Source organism: Pygocentrus nattereri, chromosome 21 (genome assembly GCF_015220715.1).
Source record: "Pygocentrus nattereri isolate fPygNat1 chromosome 21, fPygNat1.pri, whole genome shotgun sequence".
NCBI lineage: Eukaryota > Metazoa > Chordata > Actinopteri > Characiformes > Serrasalmidae > Pygocentrus > Pygocentrus nattereri.
This window is the reverse complement of record NC_051231.1, coordinates 25,613,959-25,637,928: the sequence shown is the minus strand read 5'-3', so window position 1 is coordinate 25,637,928 and position 23,970 is coordinate 25,613,959. Positions and strand designations below refer to the sequence as shown.

General features: G+C 40.9%; 1 protein-coding gene across 1 annotated transcript in view; it reads right to left on the bottom strand.

The window, feature by feature from the left end:
- fhit (fragile histidine triad diadenosine triphosphatase) overlaps nt 1-23,477 on the bottom strand; it is a 476,955-nt gene extending 453,478 nt beyond the window's left edge. The window contains exon 1 of the mRNA XM_037532128.1: nt 23,459-23,477. The gene's annotated coding sequence lies outside the window, so the exon portion shown is untranslated. The remainder of the gene's footprint in view (nt 1-23,458) is intronic.
- Between the last annotated feature and the right edge of the window lie 493 nt (nt 23,478-23,970).

The following is a 23,970-nucleotide window of genomic DNA, read 5'->3' as shown; positions in this document are numbered from 1 at the left end:
TATAGTATATATTATGGATTTCAAAACATCGTTTGACCAGGGGCTCCCAGACGTTTCCCACACAACTGCGTTCTGTTCACTGGATGGCACTACATTTCCATAGCCGTCTAAAATGCAAGCACTGTCCAATGTCCACCAATGTTCTGCCCGCTCATGCAGAATTAAGTGCAGTAAAATCTTCAACCTAATTTGGTCAGACCACCTTTACATAATCATTTAATTAATGTATTAATAATATAATTGGTGCTTTCCTGCTTCCTTCTCCGTTAACAAATAAGTCATGGGAACATGTTAAGGAATTTAATTAGACAGGCTTCGTTGCATTTATTGCCTACAGTTACGTTCTCGACTTGATATACACAAATGTGGCATTTGCAAAGGCTGATATCTCTGATCATTGCTCAGTGTGGCATGCAGCCCCACCAGCTACAAGAGATAACACACAAATATGATAATATATCAAAGAGGAAAGGCTGGGCAAAGACATGCAATCCACTAGAAACCCTAAACCACAAACCAGAGGGTTAGGCCTGAGAAACTTTCTATTGCCTGAAGATGGTACTGCATCAGTTTTCATTACATGTTTTGTAATGTTTTGAAAGATACTGTAATATGTTTTGAAAGATATTGAAAGTCTGATGCATAATTCTGCTTAAAGTTGCACTTTTATGGGCATGGCTTTCAAACGGAATCTTTTCCACCGTTGTTTTCTTATTACACACCAATCACCACTAAATAGACATTAATAAAAATTTCTAGAAAACAGAAAAAAAAAACACCCACCATTTCTGAAAATATATTCTTCAGTATATTTACATACTTTGCCAATATGAAATGCTATTTGCTACTAATTACTACAGAGAGCTGATTTTAGATGAGTACTTGGTATCAACCAATCCCCTGAGTTCAGATACCAGGATGAAGATCACAAGTGAAAAAGCTGGAACAGTGCATCCCTGTGCAAGATGCACTCTGTGTCCACCAGGGAGCCGTGTATTTTAAGACAGGTAGTTAGGAGTGTTAATTAGGAATCAGAGGAGATCCCTGGTGGCGGGACAGGGTACTGCTGCTTGCCCTTTCATACGAGCCACAGAAACATACAGACGCTCAAAGAAAGAAATGCACGCGCTCCGAAATACCTCAAAAAAAAAGGGAGATGAACGACAGGGAAAGGCACAGATGCCGCTAAGCTGAAAATGCGATCCTGTGGGGTGGTATGGTTTTCCTGGCTGAATAACAGTGGCGCACATATCCGGTAAATTCAGAGCAGTTGTGTCCGGTTTAAAGGATTGGACGATAGTCTTTCATGTCCCCTGGCATACGGACAAGCTGAGGCTGTGGACTTCCATCATTTTCCAACATGTGCTGTAGTCCCAGAAGGTTCACTAATCCATTTCAGTCTGAGCATCAGATACACTGACGGCAAAAGTCATTCCCATTCTCCCTCTCCGTCTCTCTACTAGAGCTTGAAATAATTTTACCCTGCATTTTATTCGACTTCGGTTGTTCTCCCTACTTTATTCCTCACTGCTTTCACTACCTTGAATTGTTTTCTTTAATCTTGCACACTGCAGTCACCCACTCAGCACCGAGGGCCAAGAGGCCCACACTTCATCGATTCAGGAACAAACAATATAATGCAGACAAAAGAATTTATTTAACCCTCTATCGCACCATGTTGCCTCAGGGCAACAAACTCATTTTTCTCACTTTACAATGGCGAGATACATATTTAATGAGAAAAGGATAGTGAAAGGGTTCATTTAAAAAAAGCTTGTATTTGGCCGTACTATCTATAGCATTTTAAGCCTGGTTTTGGCATGTTACAACTCATTTCCCTCAGGAAAGCAAGTATTTGGCATGGTACTGTGATAGGATGCCACGTGCGCAACAAGTCCAGTCGTGAAATTTCCTAACCTCTTAATATTCAACTGTCAGTGGTTTTGTAACAAAGTGGAAGCAATTAGGAACGACAGCAACTCGGCTACGAAGTGGTCAGCCACGTAAAGTGACTATGCGGGGTCAGCAGATGCTGAAAGAATGCCACAGAGGTTGCCAACTTTCTGCAGAGTGAATCACTACAGACCTCCAAACTTCATGTTCAGGCCTTCATGGAATGGGTTTCCATGGCCAAGCAGCTGCATACAAGCCTTACATCACCAAGCACAATGCAAAGCGTTAAATGCAGTGGTGTAAAGCGTCGCCACTGGGCTCTAGAGCAGTGGAGATGTGTTCTCTGGAGTGATGAATCACGCTTCTCCATCTGGCAATCGATGGAGGAGTCTGGGTTTGGCGGTTACCAGGAGAACAGTACTTGTCTGACTGCACTGTGCCAAGTGTAAAGTTTGGTGGAGGGGGGATTATGGTGTGGGGTTGTTTTTCAGGAGTCGGGCTCAGCCCCTTAGTTCCAGTGAAAGGAATGCTTCAGCAGACCAAGAGATTTTGGACAATTTCATGATCCCAACTTTGTGGGAACAGTTTGGGGATGGCCCTTTCCTGTTCCAATATGACCGCACACCAGTGCATATAGCAAGGTCCATAAAGACATGGATGAGCGAGTTTGGTGTGGAAGAACTTGACTGGCCTGCACAGAGTCCTGACTTCAACCCGATAGAACTCCTTTGGGATGAATTAGAGCTGGGACTGTGAGCCAGGCCTTCTCATCCAACATCAGTCTCTGACCTCACAAATGCGCTTCTGGAAGAATGGTCAAAAATTCCCATAAACACACTCCTAAACCTTGTGGAGAGCCTTCCCAGAGTTGAAGCTGTTAGGGCTGCAAAGGGTGGGCCGACATCATATCAAACCCTATGGATTAAGAATGGGATGTCACTCGTAGTGTATCACTAGCATAATTAGTTTTGTTGGCAATTCCCATTATTTGAAAATTCTAACTTAATAATTACTTAATCATTTATATTTTAGCATACTTTGAATTCTTCTTTTTTAAATGATTGTTACTCCAAAATGTATCTTGCAAACATGGTTTCTTTTGAAATAGCACGAAACAGAATTATTTTGTTTCTGAAGCATTTATAAGGTCAGATTGTGTCATTATTCAGTTTCTTTCTCATTAAAAGCAGAATTTAACCTTAATTTTGCTTGGCCGATTATTTTATCATATTATTTTAGATTTTATGCATCCGTGCTTTAATGATGACGATTACAGTAACTATATGGTAACCAAGCCTCTCCTGTCAGGTTATATTCAACATTCAACTAATTCGATTTTGTTTTCAGGTCAGTTTTGGACTTTCAGCTCAGCTTGGACCAAAGTTTCAGGCTCCATTACAGCTCTACTCTCCACTCTTGTTTACTACAGGAGAAGGTAGCAAGGCGGCCAATTTGTTGACATGACAGGAGGACTGGAGCGCTTTGTATTGAATAGGATTAGCGGGAAATAAACGGGAGTTGGACAGCAGACAGAGGAGACCAGTCGCCTTTGTAGCTTTGCCACTGACACTGCCATCCACTCTGCCTCATGCTGAGATGGCATCATCACACACACACACAGAAGCACACTACGGCCTATTGAGTGGGACAGGGCACTAGAACGGTAGTCTATTTCAATGTCAGTGATGACTCACAGTTCCAGCAACTGTGAATGACCTGTAGGTAAACATGCCAGATGTGATTCTTGCTTAAGTGCATTCCTGCACTGGCTATTAGGCTGTGCAGGTACTACTGAGGAAATAATGCAGCTGAAGGCTCGTCACAGGGGCTAGTTTTGTTAGCGTATGCCATCACTAAGGTATCATTTCCAGCCCACACAGAACAGAAGCAGGAAATATATTAACGTGGATGTTAAATAAACCTACATCTTTGTAGAAATCCCACAGAACCTGTAGGCACTTCGTAAAGCAGTGGCAGTTACTGCCTCGCTCTCTACCCTCGCAAGGCACAAATCAGTGCAGAAGTACATCCCTCTGCCAAACACAAGGGGATAAGTAAAGCGGGAAGATTTTGATTTTACGGCTCTAGTCCTGCCCACGTCTTTCTCCGCTGCTGACCTCTCAACCCCTGCTGAGGGAGCTCAAGCTCCGAATGCCCAGCTTAACCTCCTTGTGGTCCAGAACAAATTCGCAGGATCAGAGTTGTGCTATGACACTACACAAGCTCCTCCAGTCGCCTTCCTCAGAGACACACCCACCCCTGAATACGTTCTAACCCCTGAAGGGAAAAACCACCAATTACTCAAAATTTCTCCATAGTTTAGTTTAGATGCAAACAGAGTGTCCGGATGTGAAATGTGCCATTTTAGACAGTCAGAATTGTGCATAACGGTGGTGACGGGAACCAAAAATTATACCAAAAGTATACTGTCTCTAAAAAGTAAACGAATAAATAAAATGGCTGTATTTGTGTTGTCGACATCTGGGCTCTTATCATCATTTCAAAGAAATCAAAGTCAGTTTTGCTACATAATTTCAAATCAAAACACTGAAAATCACTCCGCACTTGAATTATGGAGAAATTTTGAAAAATCGATGGAAATCCCCATCCAGGGTTATTATTCACTTATACTGGCAGTCAAAAAGAAACGCTCAGCAGTCCCACATTGATGTTTAGTGAGTTTTTTTTATGTTTAAGGGAAATTATACCACTTCTAAAAAACTGCTGCAGATTCTAACAAGACAAAGCAAGAATCCGTATCACTCAACAAGCGAGAGAGTAGTTTGATGAGGAATTGAGATGATACTGATAAACAGTTTCTTTGCTTTGCATCAGCGATCACTATAAAATCTTCCGAGAGATGCTTTATTAATGCCAGTGTATTAATATTACAGCTATTCAGTAACTACTATGAATCATTCCAGCACTGCTGTGAAACTAATGTAATTATGGAAATGAGTAATGGCAGTGTGGACCCATATATGAGCCCTGAAGGGGTTACATCCTTTATTTTGTTCCATAATTTTATCAAAAAGGATCTAAATATGTATAAAAGGAGTCCAACACAGCGATAGTTTATTAGTCCACAACAGTGGTTTGTTTCTTTGCATAAAGCAAGCGTAATTTCTTCCAAATAGCCAAACTCTACGGCTGTGATTGGTTCTGCAGGCTGTTTAGCCTTCCACATATCTGTCAAGGTCTATGTCAGCCATGTGCAAGGCTGCAAAAGATCACAACAACAATTTGGCATTTGTATCTTAAATTAGCAATGGTACTAGTCATTAGTTGGAAATTGGTTGATTTAATCCAACTTCCTATCACAATTATTATCAAGGCTTGATTCCTACAAAGAGCACCAGGTGTGACGAATATGTTGGGGGAAATTTTAATTGCAAAAAGCGTGAAAAGCCCTTTCGGCCTTGTTGCTTTTCTACCGATTATGGCACTTATGACTGTTGTGCTAGTTTCTAAAGCACTTGAGCTAAATGTAGGGGGAGGTTCTGTAATGTAGCTTGTAAGGGTTCTGACTGACTGATTCTTTCATAAAGTATCTGTAAATTCCCCAGATTACCACACACAGCCTGGATTAAAACATTATAACCTGGAAGAACACATCAGTATGCAACAGGTTCTACACTCAATGACAATAACAACACAACATACGGCTGTATGTACTTTAAATAAATAGACGTTACTCATTGCTGCCCTCTAAATCGTGGGTTGCACTACATGACATTTACCCCAATTTTAGCTCCAATTCTCAATCTCGCCAAGTCTGTGCTATTTGGCTCTGGTCTGCAGATTTTTGAGTCAGTAGGAGTCAACAGCTGGAGAGAGACTCTAGTAGTGCACGAGGGACACAGACTCAGATTTTTGGCCTCCCGATCATGTTTAAGACCAGTTTGAGTTTATCAAACATTGATATTTTTTTTTTCGACCCAACTCTGAGAGCAATCTATTGTAGACTGATCAACGACTCACATCTAAACAGGTTCCTGTAACAGCCAATGAAAACGGAGAGCGTGAAAGAAGAAAATACAGCAAGTAAACAAAGAAAAATGGCAAAAAGTCACTCAAGTGTGAAGCTTTTTAATGAGCTGAGTTTTAGGCACGAGCACAATTAAGTTGATGTACATTTAAAACTCTAAAAATACCATACTGTCCACATTTTTAAATACATGGCCGTCACAAACATGTTTACCTGCTGCTTCTTTACTGTTTTACTGTGTGCTGTGTTTTACTGTGTCTGCGCAAACAGCAGAGAAAACAGCAGCAGCAGTGAAGTACTCCATGTTCTTTGTTTCCATCTCCTAATAACGGGAGAACACGAGAGTTTGCATGAGTTCAGGGAGTTCTATTCAGTTCAGCATCAGCTTAAAAGTTGAGTAGTGTGTGATCCCAAATAATTCAGTCGCCCAAAAAAGATCTACAAAAAACAGCTGGATAGTGTGAAATGCCTTTAAAGTCTGTTCAGACTTTAAATGTCGTGTGATGTACCCATGACTTATGCTGATCAATGACCTGTAACAGCCAAAGAAACCCTGTTGGAACCATTTAGAACTTTTGTCATCATAAGACTCATAGCATGTCTCAATACCTGCATTATCTGCTTTCCTTTATTTACGTGCATCTGCCTAAACCAAATAATGAAAATGCACCTCATTCACATTCTGTTTGTTGTGACATAGACATATGACAAACATAAAGCTGACAACAAAGGGTAGTAATTGGGGTCAGCTTAAATAATTGTGATTAAATGATAACTGTGACAGGCCCAACTGCCAGACTTGAAAAATACTCAAATCAGAGTCAAGTCATGGATTTCATCTAAGGCCCAACCAAAAAAAACAAATAAATTAATTTAGAATAACTTTTCATTTTAAGGAGCAAAAAATGTAGGTAATTCATTAGATCTGCAGATATCATTTTACATATAGTCTTTAGTTTTAGTGAAAGGTTTAGTTTTAGTGAAAGAATCGTTCACTGACTAATGATTATCAGTGGTCAACTGTGAAACGTCAACGCCTAATTGATTACATTTTAGCCAATATTGATAAATTCACCCAAAATCATTGGCCAATTAGTATCAGTTTGGACGTAACCTTATCTAAAGTTGCTTAAATTGCAGTACCTCCGCAAGTAAAACTAATCCAGCTAGAAGAGGGCTAAACATGGTGTGTGCTGCCCTGTTGCTTTTCTCACCGCCACCTCAGCACACACACAATCCACCGAGTCCTGCGGCCGAAGAAAAGAAAGGCGCGCTGGCCACTCACCTTTAAAGGTCAAGGCAAAAAGCCCTTCTCTCAGACTTGCTCTGAACAGGAGTCAGGGGTGCGGAGCAGGCTCTTTGGGGAAAAAGCTTTAAAATAGCGATTGAGGGAAGGAGACCTGTGGTTTATATCCCGTTGAGTCCAGACTCAGTGTCCTAAAAAGAGGCTTTCAGAGCAAGGTGTCTCGGCCTGAATGCAGCACAAAGGACAAGACAAATCACTTTTGGGTATGGGGGTATGGGGTACGGGGGCAGGGGGGTGCTATAACAAGAAACCTGACCACTAAAACAAAAGAAGCAGTTTAAGGGTTTCCGAGTACTGGCATGAGTCTGCTTTTACTGTTTTTCTTCTGTCGAGGGCAACGCTAAAAAAAGTTTACAATTCTCTGACACATCGAACAGAGTGAAAAAGTATATTAATTATGTGAATTATGCGTAGCCAATGAAATGAGGAAACATTCTGTCATTGCTTTTATGGTCAATCAAAAGTTTTAAGTTCTCATCATTCATGAACGTGTGAGTCCATTCAACCAATCCCAAGCTCCATCTTCTTTTCTGAGCCTTCTAACCACTGACTGGTAACAGCTACTATCCGCCACTGCCTCAAGCCTTTGTTTATCAGCGCACCACTGCTCAAATTTGAAGCTCCAGCTGCAGTCAAAAGAGGTACCCTGCCCATTTCTAAAGTCAGAAAAATAATTTTAAAATCTAGTTGCTGTCAGTTTCCTGAAAATCTGGTACTTGCTATGCTCTTTATCTACAAAAGTTGAAATGGTCTTCATTAAAATGGCAAAGCAAGTATCTATTTTAAGGCACTAAGACATCTTTTCCATGCCCGTTCTGATGCTACGCTATAGCTTAGGAAGCTTTGCTTTAAGTTTTTAGACAAATTTTTCAAATCGTCACCACAACTCAGTGGTTAAGAAATGAACATAGTCATTCAAGAGTGGCTAAGTGTGAAATTCACCATTCTTACCAAGTCATAATTGTTCACAAGAACCAGACATCTGAAGAGTTGCAATGCCTGCAAAAGCTACTTCACAGAAAGTTATTACATAGTATAAATACGCTGCTCAAAGCTGTATTTTATGACAGCTTTGAGATCATTTTGAGATCATTTATGGTGGAAAGATACCTGCAGTGTGTTGTGAAGCAAAATCGTCCTCCAAAAAACGCATTTCTTTGGCTGTAGCACCATATCATCATTATTAACATTACATAAACTCACAGGATGTGCAGGTTTACTGGGCAGTTTGGAACTGTGGAATATGACTGTGTTACAGACATTGTGGCCCCTGGTTCCTATCACCACCACTGTACAGAAATCCAAGTTGGTGCGTTTCTCTAGAATCCACCATTTCACATCAAACTACTCTTTATTGCTTTATTTATACAGAATTTGCTTGTATATGTACATCTGAGCTATATGACTTGAACTCGGTTATGTTGTCATCATTGGGCAAACGTACTTGTGGAAAGCAGATGCATGCTTTATATTGTTGGTTGTTTATGGTCATCTATTATCTTGCATTCTTGTTGATGTGTATAGTCTTGCTCTTGCACGGCTATCTGCAATAAGCTTAAGCCTGATGTTTCTGCCTACACATACAAAAAAGGCTGCTAATGTAGATCCTAACCTGTTAATAGCCTACAGAGTGTAAATCAAATGTGCATGAAATGTATTATGTAACTAACTACACAATTAATTGTGTGATGATATAATTACATTTAAACACCATAGCTAAATGACAAAAATCACTAGACTAAGGGCTAATTAAGCGCTCTGTATTACTCCCATACTCCATTTAGCCCATTCAAAACCTTCAGTGGGTTATAAACAGTTGAAAAAACATATCAGTGCTTCTGCACGACAGCTAGCTGCTGAATGGCTGCATGCAGTGCGAGTGCACCACACAGAGCGACCTCATTCAGCGATGCCTCTCAATGTGTCATATCCACATAAATGTTTTCAGCTGCTCGATATCTGCCCGTCTAACCCGCCGTATCTGTAATTCAGGATTGGAGGGGCAGAGGCGACCGACCATGTATCAGCGTAAAGAAAAGGGGCAATTTCTACCCAGAGTGTGGAACGCCATCACACACGGTGGTTTTCACAGCGGGAGCGGGCCTGTGACGGACAGGGCCCAACGAAAAAAGCCCCGTGACATGCAGGCTTTGCCTGCCAGCAACATCCCGAGGCAAGGGGAAACACATGCAGGACCCGGCCTGTTCAATAATACATGAAGCAAAGAGAATCAAATCAATTAGGTATTGCCGTGGTATGAATAAATGCTGCATAATTGATGGCGGCTCTCCTGCATTATGCATCTCTGTCGGCGAATCTCCATGTACAGTTATGAGGAGGGGAGGTGCAGAGCATGGAAAATTTCGCCGCCACTGTACAAAATGAAGCGACGTCAATATACAAGCTGCGTGGAGACTTAAGCTTAAGCCTACGAGACATGCTTTCTGTGAAAGGGGAGTAAAGGGTATGGTGCCAATGGCACTGCGAAGAAAAGTACCCTGGAAAACAACGCCATTATCGATAACAACAGAAAAGGTCCCACATCATGCTGCCTGTGCATTTTTTTTTCATGAGGTCCACATTTGAACATTTGTGTGGATTTATCTCCCAAAGACACTCATTATTCATTTTTAAATGTCTATTTTCCAGCTACTAATTGTGTTAGAATTAAACAAGCTGTGCCTTTAACATGTAAATAACATGTAAAATACATGTAAATGAGGTCTATTTTGATTGTCTTGTATTGTGCTTCATTCAAAGAGCGGTCCAGGTTGATGTATATATAACTTACAACTTCTGTGTGAATGGGCATAATGCTGTGGGTTACATAGGTGAATATGTACATGTGTTCTTCATGACATCATAAAAACAAGAAATTCAAAACAGGCTTTTTTGCAACCCAGGTTCCATATATGGAAAGTACGGAAAGGGACAGCTTTAAAACTTCGACAATGTTTACACACTACATCAAACTCTTTTATTCCAGGAAAAACTTGGAAATTCCGTTTTACATAATAGTGGTGGGTAGCGCTGTCCCCTCACAGAAAGAAGGGCTGGGTTCGATTCCCTGGCCGGGCAACCAGGGTCCTTTCTGTGTGGAGTTTGCATGTTCTCCTCATGTCTGCGTGTGTGGGTTTCCTCCCACAGTCCGAAGACATCCAGTCAGGCTGACTGGACATGCTAAATGACTGTTTTTGTGATTGTATGCGTCTGTATGTTTGCCCTCGATGGACTGACAACCTGTCCAGGTTGTTTCCTGCCTTCTGCCCAGTGAATGCTGGAATAGGCTCCAACACCCCACGTGACCCAGAAGGATAAGCAGCGTACTTTGTGTGTGTGTGTCTTTTACCCCAAAAGCAGTTAAGCTGCAAAAAAAGCTCATTTTGAATCCACTATTCAGCCTACAGCAGTTTAGCCCCGCCCAGTCACACTGAAGTTTTACGGGGTGTTTCAGGCAGGACTGCTTTCTGAAAGCGGCACGATACAGGTCAGCCAATCAGAACAGAGATGATTTTATATACAGGTGCATGCAAAAGTTTGAACTTCCCATTAAGTTACATGTTTTGTTAAGGTTCACTGAAATAAGGCCTGACGTCTCCTGAGGTAAGAGTGCGAAGATTTATTAAGGGAGTTTGCACAATGCTAATTGGTGCCATATAAAGTCACACAAAGCCTCGGAGCTCCAGCATAAAACTAAAGAAGCAAACTTCAAACACCAAACACTTCTTGGCTGATGCATGTGAGGTGACAGGAAAGCTGCATACATTTAATTTGCCATCAAACTACGCCTTTAACATAGGCTGCTAATGGATGGCCAGGATCTTGTCACATAAAAAGGAAAGAAAAAAGGAGAGCGGCAGGAAAGTGTCTGGAGCCAAACGGAGCCTTCTGGACAGCAGGGAGGGTAGGAAGGAGATGGCCTTCTCAGTATGTCCATGTGTATGAGAGAGAGAGAGAGAGAGAGAGCGAGCGAGCGAGCGAGCGATTTCTGAGGCACTTTCCCCACTCCACCACTTTTTTTTTTCTTTTTTTTTTAAAAGAGAAACCAGACAGATGGCAGACATTAAAAGGAGGAGCCATGTGACATCTCTCAACAGCACCACTGAGACAGAGATAATTAAAATATATTTAATCAAGTTACTCTAATTAAAAATACAGCTGGACACACACCCCATTGCCCTCTGGTCTCAATTACCCACCTTTGGTAAAATTTCATAGATCATAGACACTGAGGTGCCAGTTTAATAGAAACACCTACCTTGTACTTGCAATCCTTGGCCATTATGTCAGAAACTATTACCAAAGAATTACTGGTACACCCTAATATAGCTTTACACTAGAGCCACATTTCCCATTTTGTTGATTTTTAAAGTGAAACAAGTAAATACAACCTCTGCAGCAAACTCTTGCAGTTACTTTATATAAAAAGAAAAAAAGTAATCATAACAGGTGCAAAAGTTTGGATACTCTACTAAGTAAGTACTTATTAACAGCCCCGTTTGACAGATATCACAGCTTGCGAATGCTGTTTGTAGCCACTTAGGAGTGTTTGCACTTATGTTTTAGACATTTTCACCCACTTTTCTTTGCAGAAAGCATAAGCAATATGCAATATTTTTGGCCTGTCTTGCATGTTTAACCACTGAATTACAATTATATTAAAGTCAGGGGACTGCGAGGGCCATGCAACAAGCTCCAGCTTACATTTCTTGTAGTAGTTCATGGTTGATTTTGAGGTATGTTCTGGGTCATTGTCCTGTTGTAGAAGTCAGTACCATTTCAGCTTTAGCTTCTTGAATGATCGTGTCACATTTGCTTCCAGAATTTCTTGATATTCAGTGAAATCCATTCTTCCATCTAGTCATGCAATGTTTCCTCCTGCCACTGGCTGCCACACAACACGAAGGTATAAGAGGGTATACAGAGATCTGTCTATCTATGCTTAACAGAAGGAAACTTGTTCTTTTCATCAAGTGCTGCTCCTTTTTGTTCTCCAAATATACCTTTGGTAATTGTGACCAGAGTTGAATTTCTACTTCACAAAGCCACAGCACTTGCTTAAAAAAAATGCTTGTTTTGCATTCTTCAGACGTCAGCTTTTACAAACCCATTTCCCAAAAACTCCTAAAAACAACATGCAATTATGTAAAAATCATTTAAACTCTACGTCATTGAAAATGCTACAAAGACAACATCTCAAATGTTAAACTGAGAAATGTTTGTTTTTTTTTAAAATACATTGCTATTATGAATTTGATGCCAACAACACGTTCCATAAAAGTCGGCACGGGTACAACAAAAGGCTGGCAAAGTTGTATTATGCAAAACACCTGGTGGTTAATTGGCAACAGGTCAGTAACATGATTGGGTATAAAAGAGCATCTCAGAGAGGCGGAGTCTTTCAGAGGTAAAGATGAGGTAGGGTTCACCACTCTGTGAAAGACTGCACCATCAAATAGTGCCACAATTCAAGAATAATGTCTCTCAACATAAAAGAGCAAAGAATTTCCATCGTCTACGGTAAATCATTAAAAGTTTCAGAGAATCTGGAGAAATCTCTGTATGTAAGGGATGAGGCCAAAAACTCGTAATTGCTGGCTGTGATCTTTGGGCCCTCAGACGGCACTGCATTAAAAACAGACTTGATTCTGTAGTGGAAATCACTGCATGGGCTCAGAAACACTTCTGAAAACCACGGTCTGTGAAAAGAGTCCATCACTCATCCACAAATACAAGTTAAAACTCTAATACACGAAGTAGAAGCCAAATATAAACAGGATCCGGAAACGCCGCCACCTTCTCTGGGCCCGAGCTCAATTAAAATGGACTGAGGGGAAGTGGAAAAGTGTCCTGTGGTCCGACGAATCAGCATTTGAAATTCTTTTTGGAAATCATGGACACTGTGTCCTCCAGGCTAAAGACAACTCAGCTTGTTATCACTGCACAGTTCAAAAGCCAATGCTCATGACAGTTTAGGGGGGCATTAGTGCACATGGCATCTCATTTTTAACATTTGATATGTTGTCTTTGTAGTATTTTCCTGCAAAAAATATGGTTTACATGATTTGCATAATATCACATTCTATTTTTATTTACATTCTGCACAGTGTCCCAACCTTTTTGGAAATGGGGTTGCATGATGATTTTGCAGGTAAGGTTTCCTTCTAATAACTCTTCTACATAAATAACGATTTATGCAGATAGTTTACAGTAGAGCAGTGAACGTCCACTCCTGCTTCAGCTAAAGCTTACTGCTGGGCCTTTGCTGTCACTACTTCATTGCAGACCGAGAGGAACGAGGTTGATTCTCAGGCACGTCAGTCTCCTCTGGCTCTGAATTGGATTCTGGCTCTGGGAGCTCAAACATGTATGGCTGTATAAAGTCCAATAAAGCTGCCTGATGAAGCAAATTTGTGTGTTGGTGTCAGCTGAAGCGCTTCTAGTGGCTTTATTTTAATCCAAGAGAAGCTGTGCTGCCTAATCTAACAAGTTAATGGATAAGCTAATGTCAGTACGAAGTTGAAGTCAGGTTCCTAGCTTTTTGTTTAAGTTTACTCGTTCCACCTGAAATGGTGAAGCAATTGCATCCTGGTGAACATGAAGCTGAAGAGAGGCCGCACCTTTCCTGTCAATGGGAAAGGTTTCTGGGGATACGTCCCAGGCGAGAATACTATGACTTTGAAACCTAATTTTACATCCTTGCCGAATGTTTTAATCATTGAAATTTGGTTGGGTGTAAGTTTTCTTTGGTGTGACAAACTATCTCTGCTTTACACAAACTTGAAAATGACATTTTGGACAGTGGAAATTGTGATCAGGAATGTTTTGACAGCTTTCTCCTGCTTTCGTGATCAAATAACTTTCAGATCCTCACTCAGCTGCTAAGAGGAGCCCATGGCTATTGTTAGCACAATGTTTGAAGAGTCAAAGAACTTACTACAAAGAACCTACTTACTGACCTGCCTAACTGGGTGCAATGAGTCAACTGAGGTGTAAACAATTAATGAAATTCTAAGACATCACAACTGGAAATGCATCCAAATACTATTCTGTTTTTCTGCTTCAGTAAACCAAAGATGACTAGCTGCGCATTAATGTTCACAGGGAAAATCTAATTTTTCATTTTGATCTTTTGAAAAAGAACCTGTGTATCTACAATGGTAAGTGTTTCTGATGAAATAGCCAACTAATTGTAGGTAAAATGTATGTGTTGTCTAATAACTGGGTGTAGAGTAAAGGCTCATTATACTTATATCTACGAAAATGAATATGTGTGTTTCAAACGAAGGGTGGCACCGTGGTGCAGCGGGTGGCATGGTCATCTCATAGCAAGAAGGGCCTGGGTTTGATTCCCCGGCCAGGTGACCACGGTCCTTTCTGTGTGGAGTTCTCCCCATGTCTGAGTGTATTTCCTCCCACAGTCCCAAGACATGCTGTGAGGCAAACTGGACACACTAAATTGCCCCTCGGTGTGAGTGTGGGTGCGACAGACTGGTGACCTGTCCCGGGTATATCTTGCCTTCCACCCAATGACTGCTAGGATAGGCTCCAGCTCCCCCCACGACCCAGAAGGATAAGCAGCTTAGAAGGTGTGTGTGTTTCAAACGATGCACCGTCACCGCCTACATAATCCAGCATCCCTTACATTGGCATAGATATTAAGCGATACATCCACTAGAGGGCAGTCCAGAGTCAAAGGTTTCTGATAACAACAAACATGCCAACGTTAGAGGAGGTTGTAACGGCATACAAACTACGGAAGAGGCATCACTGTAGATGCAGATGGCCTGTGAGGCCATTAAATAGTTTGCGACATATGAACAAAGAATTCTTTTCGCTTATATTACCAATAAGAGAAACTGGCATGGTGTCACCGTGGCTACAGTGCTCCCACGGCTACTGCGTTTCATCCATACTTGTAAGCTTTCAAAACAAATGAACGAAGAAGGCTCCATACGTAATTAACGTTGAGCACACATGAGTCTTAAAACATACTATACAGTGAGGCAGTAGAAGTTTACTTGACCATAAATACTATGAAACCCACTTTTAGAAACTGCATATCACATATAAACATATTTCTTGCTATGTGGTTGCTTCACTCAGTCAAATGCTTTTCAGGAAATGCCAGTCCCAGCAGGGTCACAACCTTGAGTATGAGAAAAAGAGTCACACAGTATAGGCTAGCCTAGATCATGAATGTGACAGGAGGGGGGGAAAGTGGGCTCTTAGTGATTACCTTAGCCGTAAAAATGATTTTCTAAAGAAATTCCATAGAGCTACTGGAGCAACAATAGCACTTATAATATGGGTATTGTTAAAGCCTAGGTTGTACGGCTGCCTGGCAGCTATGTTCATATTCTTGCACATAGCTCCAGCTATGCAGTCTTTTCTGTGTCTGTGCAGTAAAAATGCCCGCATAACTTTAACGTTTCATAAGCAAGGTTGACTAATGGATTCTTTGTAGGAACTGTACTTCAGTAAGTACATTTACCTTGAAATTACATTTGAATCACTTCTAAGTGGTTCCTAGCCATTCGGACGTTTATTTCTATATGAGTGGTCACATTGTTTAAACTGTCTTATAGTCAAGGAGCACTTTATAGGCTGCTATTACTCAAATGAACATATTCAAACATGTAATCACTGCTGCTGTTTTCACGGTGAAACTGATGGTGTCAGTTACAGTCATAGAGATGAGCTATCGTCTCTGGCTTTGCATCTACAGGGTGGACCAACAACACTGGTGCATCTAATAGCGTGGACACGGTGTTTAAAAACTCCAGCAGCACTTCTGTGTCTGATCCACTCGTACCAGAACAACACACCACCACCATGTCATTGGTACTGCAGTGCTGAGAATGATCCACCACCCAAACAGTTCCTGCTCTGTGAGGGTACATGGGGTCCTGACCACTGAAGAACAGGGCAAAAGGGGGCTAACAAAGTATCAGAGAAGCAGACAGACTACAGTCTGTAATTGTAGAACTACAAAGTGCAGCTATATAGGAAGTGGAGTTGATAAAATGGACAATGAGCGCAGAAACAAGGAGGTGGTCATAAAGTTATGCCTGATCAGTGTCACAATACAATATAACATACTTTTCTACACATACATATTATGCATATAGTCAGTACTTCTAGAACACTAACCAACTGCACATTTGCAAATGTGCAAAAAGGGGGTATTTTTGCACAAGAGCAAAAAATAACCCCTTTAAATGGACTTGGTGCAACACAGTGCCAAATATTGTATACTGTGCTACTTAAATGTTTAAATGTCGGAAAAAATAAATATCCAGTCATATGTATCATGCAAATTTCTTGAAGCATCACAATATTATATTTTTGCCATATCGTCCACCTTTAGGCCACAGGCCACATGTTTCCAGCATGTTAAATTCAACACAAACTGTACAATAAACTGTGCGGATGTGTGTTCCCCGTACTTCCAGCCTGTTCGTGCTGCATGTTGCTCTAACAGAATCTGCAACTGTAGTCCTCTTGTTCAAATACAGCTCAAAAATGGCAAGTTTCATTGACGGCTCTTCTGACAAAAGTTTCAGCTGGTGCAATACCATGAATTTATTTATCACCAAAGCACATCGACTCTTTAGTAGAGTTTTCAAGCAAAACACACTGCTGGTGCTGGCTATATCAGCTATTATTAGCAACGCTAACACTGGAGGATGCCTTATGCAGACTAAACTGAACAGTGGAGAACTATGGATAAATCAACAAGCAGCAAACTGACAAAAGCAACAGTAAAAGGAAAAACTACCCTTTACTGTTTACTCCCTTTAAAGGGTACTTCCACAGAATGGGCCTCAATCACCAATACCATCGTAGGTTTTTTCTTAAATTTGTTCTTAAGAAATGTTCTAGGAAAAAGTGTACGTCAGATTCATGACATGTTCTTAATCTTGCAGAACTGTTCTCACCTTTGTGTTCTAGAGTGTGTGTAGGTTCTGTTCTTACCTAAGAACAAATCCCAAATAAGAAAACCCTGGGAATGTCAACATCTCCGCGAAAAACTGCATATACGGGTTTTAAGAAATTTCTTCTTAAGAACGGTTTGTGAATGAGGCCCATTGTTTTAAAATTTCTGTGTAATTAAATGGATATAATTTAAACAAAGTCTTTCCGAGTGGTTTGGTGTGAAATCCTCTGTTCTAGAGAAACATACCGAGTCAGAATTGTTTCCTATCACAGCGGTGGTGATGGGAACCAGACGTCTGAAGAGTTTAATGCTTATAAGGGCTGTTCACACCTTGTAGTTTCTTGTGATTGAATCACTTTCGGGTTTCACTTGATGGCATGAAAAGCCAGGTGTAAACGTTCCTTGTGAGTGGATTACAACCAGATCAGTCAAGCCACATTGAGGTGGTCAGACACAGATCTAGACATGTGTACACAGAATATACAACTATGTGTTGTTCCATACACAACTACGTGAGTAGAAATGTGTCTGCTGAGCACTGCCTAGCCTGTCAGATTCAAAAACGGAGGACACAGGAGGCTGAATTTAGCCCCATACTAAGCGCCTTCATGCTCTCCAGGCCAATGACCGCATCCAGGCGAGGCTCATCGACTCATGCTGTAACGAGGAAAAGAGCAAACAAAAGGAAAACAGAAACCACATATCTGCTGACCTGCTTTTTACACAGGAAAATTACACTCATCTGTTCACACTGGGGACATATTTTAGTGAAGAGTTTAATGGAATCCGGCCAAAGTTTATCCAGAAACAATCTGGACACAAAACACATGTTCATGGAAGACAGGCTCTAAATGTTCCCTCACAGAAAGGTATTGCATTAAACAGCTATGAAGACGCTGCCTCAAGTCAGAGACGTCTACAATAACTTTGAGGATTGTTTTGGCCTAAAACCCAGTCGGTTCTTTATGGTTCTTTAAGAGTTCTTTAGTACACTGGTAAAAATAAAGGTTCTGTGCAGGTTTACTTTTCAGGTATTGAGGTACAAACAATGTGAATGTGCCCTAAAAGGTACAACAGTGGTTTTAAGGTCCAGCTGTAAACCTTAAATAAGTTTTCTCCAGCTGAAAAGTACATATTTGTACCTTTTCATAACCTAATGTTTTAAAACAAAACAGTCCTATAAGAAGCCTGGAGACGAGACGGGGTGTGTGGAGTCAGTACAACTTAGAAAACATGATTTCAATAGATTATGGTCCAGTTATGTTCCCTGACTAAAGGTACTGAAATGTACTCCTGAGGGTAGCACCCCAGTGACAAGAGTGGTACTGCCCCAGTGACAGTTTACTACAACATTACATGCTGACTGGTTCCTGGTGACATGGTTCTCAGATTGACAGAGAATATTTTCTGTGGTTTTACATAACACCACAAGGGTTCTTCTACCGTTACTTACAAAACCCTTTTTGGCGCTACACAGAAACATTCATCAATCTAAAGAACTATTTCAGCATAGAACAGCTCTATACAGAACTCATGGTTCTAAACAGACCCATACCCTTTATTAAAGAACCCATGACGAATTATCCATTTGAGAGTGGATTTTTTTATGTACTGATGGCAGGACGTTCTTTTTTTTATCATTAATATTATATATAAAAAGCCAGAAGACATAGGGCCACTGGTCATTTTGCACAGTAAATAAAATGCCTATATTTTGGTTTTATTATGATTCCCATCACCAACACTGTAAAGAAAGCTGAGTAAGTCGGCTTCTTTACAATGAGCATTTCACATCAAACCTCTCTGAATGACTGTTTACATCTTAACCATTTAGTTTTGTGAAAATTTTTTAAAATCTATAAAAACACCCCTGTAATAACCTACACTGTAACAAGAACCCACAAGTTGCACTGGGAGGAGTTGCAACCACTGACTATACATAAGAAACTGTATTCACTTTATGGAAATCACGTTCATTTCACATGAGCTGTGCATTTACCATGATTAATATAATGTTAAACACACAGTCTGATGAAGCATATTGCATCCACTCACATAGCTATAACACGGTCTATAACACCAGCTCAATTTGAGCAAATAAAGACAAATGACAAACTACCCACCTAAAATAGCAAGATTGTTTTAGTCTACACTGATTTCCAATTTCTTTACACACTCCTAACTTATACGTACAATAACTGGCCATTTTATCAGAAACACCTACAATATAGGTTCACTTTGTAAGTTTACAACCACTGACTGTGGTCCATCTGTTGCTGCACAGTTTAGCAGCCCCCCTTTATAGAAAGGGACCACCAGATATTATCAGCACAGCCATAATGCCTACACTGTACTGGCAAGGTAATGTGTTTTGCGCTGGTATTACACAGCATATTTTTTAACAATATACACTCACTGGCCACTTTTTACAAACCCCTACCTTGTAGCTCCACATTGGCGAACAGTCACAGACTGCAGCCCATCTGTTAATGCCCAATTTGTGTTAGTCATCCTCTAACCCTTCATTTGTGGTCTGTTACTGACCACAGAACTGACCTGAAACCTAGCAGTGACACAGATGAGTGTTAAAACCCCCGTAACACCACTGTGCCTGATGCTATGCTGAGAGTGGTCTGCCACCCAAATAATATCTGGTCAGCAAGGGTTCTGTTCCTCTCCACTGATGGACATGGTGGGGAGCTAACTGGGCAGCAGTAGATGAGCTACAACAACTACACACCTACATGGTAAGTGTTAATAAATGGCTAATTATATTAGGTGCAAAGCAGGTGTTAACACAATTTGTAAACAGCACAAACATTTACAAATGTAGTTAAACATATTTATGCAATCCTTTAATGAATCATGCAGCTGGCGAGTGTTGTACATGTGCTGACGATACACATATGTTCAGAAAAGCACATCATATTGTATTATAATAGATCACAATAACGATATATATAGTCACTGTGCCCAGTCCCATTGTGCATAAAGGTTTAGTATTTAGAAAGATGGGAGAATCATTGGTATTATTGGTATTATTAACGGCGTATTATTCATTTCCTGATTCATGGCCAGCGTGTTTTATTATGCACGGCACAGACAAAAGACTATGGATCGCACAATATGCTTTAGCTCAGTGGTTTTCAATCCACTAGAGTCCTTGTGTCTTGCACAATTTAGTGTTTTTCCTGCTCCAACAACCCCAATTCAGCTTGGCGCTTCATATATACATACACCCCGATCAGGCCTAACATTATGACCACCTCCTTGTTTCTATGCTCATTGTCCATTTTATCAGCTCCACTTACTCTATAGCTGCACTTTGTAGTTCTACAATTACAGACTGTAATCCGTCTGTTTCTCTGATACTTTGTTTGCACCCTTTACCCTCTTCTTCAGTGGTCAAGCCCCCCATGGACCCTCACAGAGAAGGTACTATTAGGTATGGTGGATCATTCTCAGCACTGCAGTAACACTGATGTGGTGGTACTGTGTTAGTGTGCGTTGTGCTGGTCTAAGTTATCAGACACAGCAGTGCTGCTGGAGATTTTAAACACGTGATAGACTGAGAAAAGTCCACCAACCAAAAACATCCAGCCAACAGCGTCCTGTGACCACTTATGCAAGACAAGAGGACGACCAACACAAACTGTGCAGCAGCGGATGAGCTATCGTCTGACTTTACATCTACAGGGTGGACTGACAAGGTAGGTGTGTCTAATAGAGTGGACAGTGAGTGGACACAGTGTTTAAAAACTCCAGCAGCACTGCTGTGCCTGATCCACTCAGACACAGAGAAAGAGAAAGAGAGAGAGACTCACATCTAGCGAGAATGGTGGGAACCATAGCAGCATTAAATGCAGTGCATTAGCGATACCTACCATATGTAGGCTATTTGAGGAAACGTCAAAACAACAACACCAGCTTTACTTCACTAAGTACACAACATTTGCTAGGCTGTAAATGCTGTCATGGTGAAACGGGAGGTGACGCCGGCACTGCGGCACTCTCAAGCATGTCATATCTCTTACTCAAACATCTGGTGATCACATTATTTACTTTAAGATTTCTGTCACAAACGCACACGGGGTGAATGACAAACCGAGACTGCCTATTAGACTTGCTTAAAACTGTCACGTTACTAAACAAACAATTGTTTGGGAGCCAAAAGAGCCTGAAAGCCCAACACTAAGCAGAACAGTGGCGATACTGAGGTCCATTGCTGTAATTCAGTCGTTCCCAATGTCAGTGGTGGGGGCGTTTCAGTGGTGGGGGCCCTATTCTCTGCACATTTTCTGCTTTCCGTACTGTAACATTCATGAGGGGCTTAATAATTAATTAGTTAGTTAAATCAGGTGTGCTCTATGAGGCAAAGCACAAAACCATGCAACATTTAGGGTCCCCACAACTGACTTTGGGAAACCTTTACTAAACACATACGTTAAAACACCAACACTGGCAGCCAAAGTGAACTGCTCATATATACACATTAAACACTGATGTCTAGCAGCAGGTGATGTATTTATCCTGTCTGTTCACGTAAAGACAGAAAAGCAAGACCAATGACTGGAATTCCAACAACACAATACAATATGCCACACAGTTGGAAATTCAGGCACAATTTAAAGCACACTGGGAGCTTCGGGGCAACACAGAAAAAATGTGTGGAAAGCAAAACCTTAAGAACTACTTTAGGAACAATGTGAGGTCTTCAAGAACTAGAACACTTACAGAATGCTGATAAACAATTTAATAGCCCAAGATTGGCTCAAACGGCTCAAATTGTTGAATTTTTTTTTGCTCTTCTAGTCTTGAAGACCACCTTCGCAATTACTTGTCATATTTTGCTATTTATTTATTTATTGATCCAGGCTTATCCACAAATGGTCAATGAAGGTGAAGGTTTTCATTCCAACAAGCAGAACACAGCAATTGCTTGATATCAACTGCTTACCGCACATTCTTCACCACTGCCCACAGACCATCCACAGTGGCTGGATTTTTCTTCTCCACACATTTTCAAACGCTGCCCCACAAGATCTCAATGAGTTTTAAATTGTGTCTGAATTTCACCTGGTAAACCGCAAGGCACCTGGCATTGTCTTGCTGGGATGTCCAGCATTCGTGGTGTTGCTCCTCCTTTTCTACAACAAACAGCGGACACAATAACCACATGAAAGTCAAATTCACAGCTGCTAAACATCAGCGCGTGACATACATGCATGTGAGCAAGTCTTTTTGACTGCCCATGAACATGAATCCCGATTTGTATAAATGAATAGTTTAGGTATTAGAACACAATATACATCCTATGTCTGTGAACAAAAATACTCAACTAACAGCATCGTCAACTACTGTCAGAAACAGAAGCTAAAATAGTCCAATATTGTGTCTGATGGTTCCCCATTTTAACGGCCTGTCCATCATCAATAAAGAGGAGCAATATGACAATATTTAACACCATCGCAATACATGAATCACAATGTCACAATACGCTTTTATAAGCACTTCGTACTTACAAACCACTTCTCAGCGGTATGTTTGAGATCATAACTAGGGCTGTTTAACCGGATTTAGTGCAGCAGTGAGAAATGATGAACAAAAGTAACTGGATTTATAATTTTGGATAGTATGTTGTAAATGTGGCACAAATTTTTTTTCTATTCTCACTTGCCCTGTACTGTTTAGTATTCTCCTCATCTTTAACTACCATGTTGTTCAAGTACAGCAAATACAGCTGGATTCCTCTATGCAATTTTTTTGGAAAACCGCAGCATCACACAGATTACCTGATCTGATACACTTCCTCAAATTGTTATGTAAGAGAGGAGTTGAACCAGGGCAGATGGAGCAGGGAAAACAAGCATGGTCAGCCCTCCAGGACTGGAGTCCACCACTACACAGGATCACACAGTCTGCAGTTATACCCTGTTTAGGTCAATGGATAAACGATATGCAGAATAAAGCAAGCAAGTTCAGTAATTCACCACGCCCATATAGAAAAGCTTACTCCGGTAGGAGATTTACTACATATTTATTTCATAAATCACTACAAACAGGAAACAAGCAGGCTTTAACGTTTGTGTCCGCTATTGAATGAACTGCATCTGATGCTAGCGACTTTAGCCACGGCGTTGTTTACATTCGCTCTACTTAAATGACGAAACTGTGTACCGTCAATCATTTGTCTTGAAGTCTTTTAACGGCGCTTTACTTTAGAAAGACGCTACATGTTGTCACACTGACAGAAAAGGCTAATAAAATGCAGAATTAGACCACAAAGCGCAGAAAGCACAAAACGTTTCCTAAGCAGACAGCAAGTACTCACCGTCCGTGTAGGCGGTGCACGGCGGATGGTGAAGCGTGATGGGAAATGTAGTTTTTAGTCATGTCAAACGACGTTTGCGTCAAGTGAAAACAACGAAGGATGAAACTACATGTCCCATATTTCCTATTACTGAGCGTCTTTCGTGCCAACACGTGCTCATGGCCATGCGCTTCTGATATTTATCTACCATATGAAATGTGACATTTTTTAAAAAGATCCTTTTTTAATAGCAAGGAACTGGATTTTCAGTTTGGATGTGCAGACTCGTCTGGTAAAGGGGAAATCCACCTGTTTTTTTTTTTATTTGTGCATAATTACATGGTTAAGATGTACTCACTCAGACTGGTGTGATTTAAAGTGCTCCATTCTAGAAAAAACTTACTGAGCCGGATTTGTTCACAGTGGTGGTGATAGGAACCAGACGCCAGACGAGTTTCATGCCTCTAAAAGCCCCCTCACAGAAGGTGTCTACGTTATATGGTTAGGAATATAATAACTCTGCCTGATGTCTG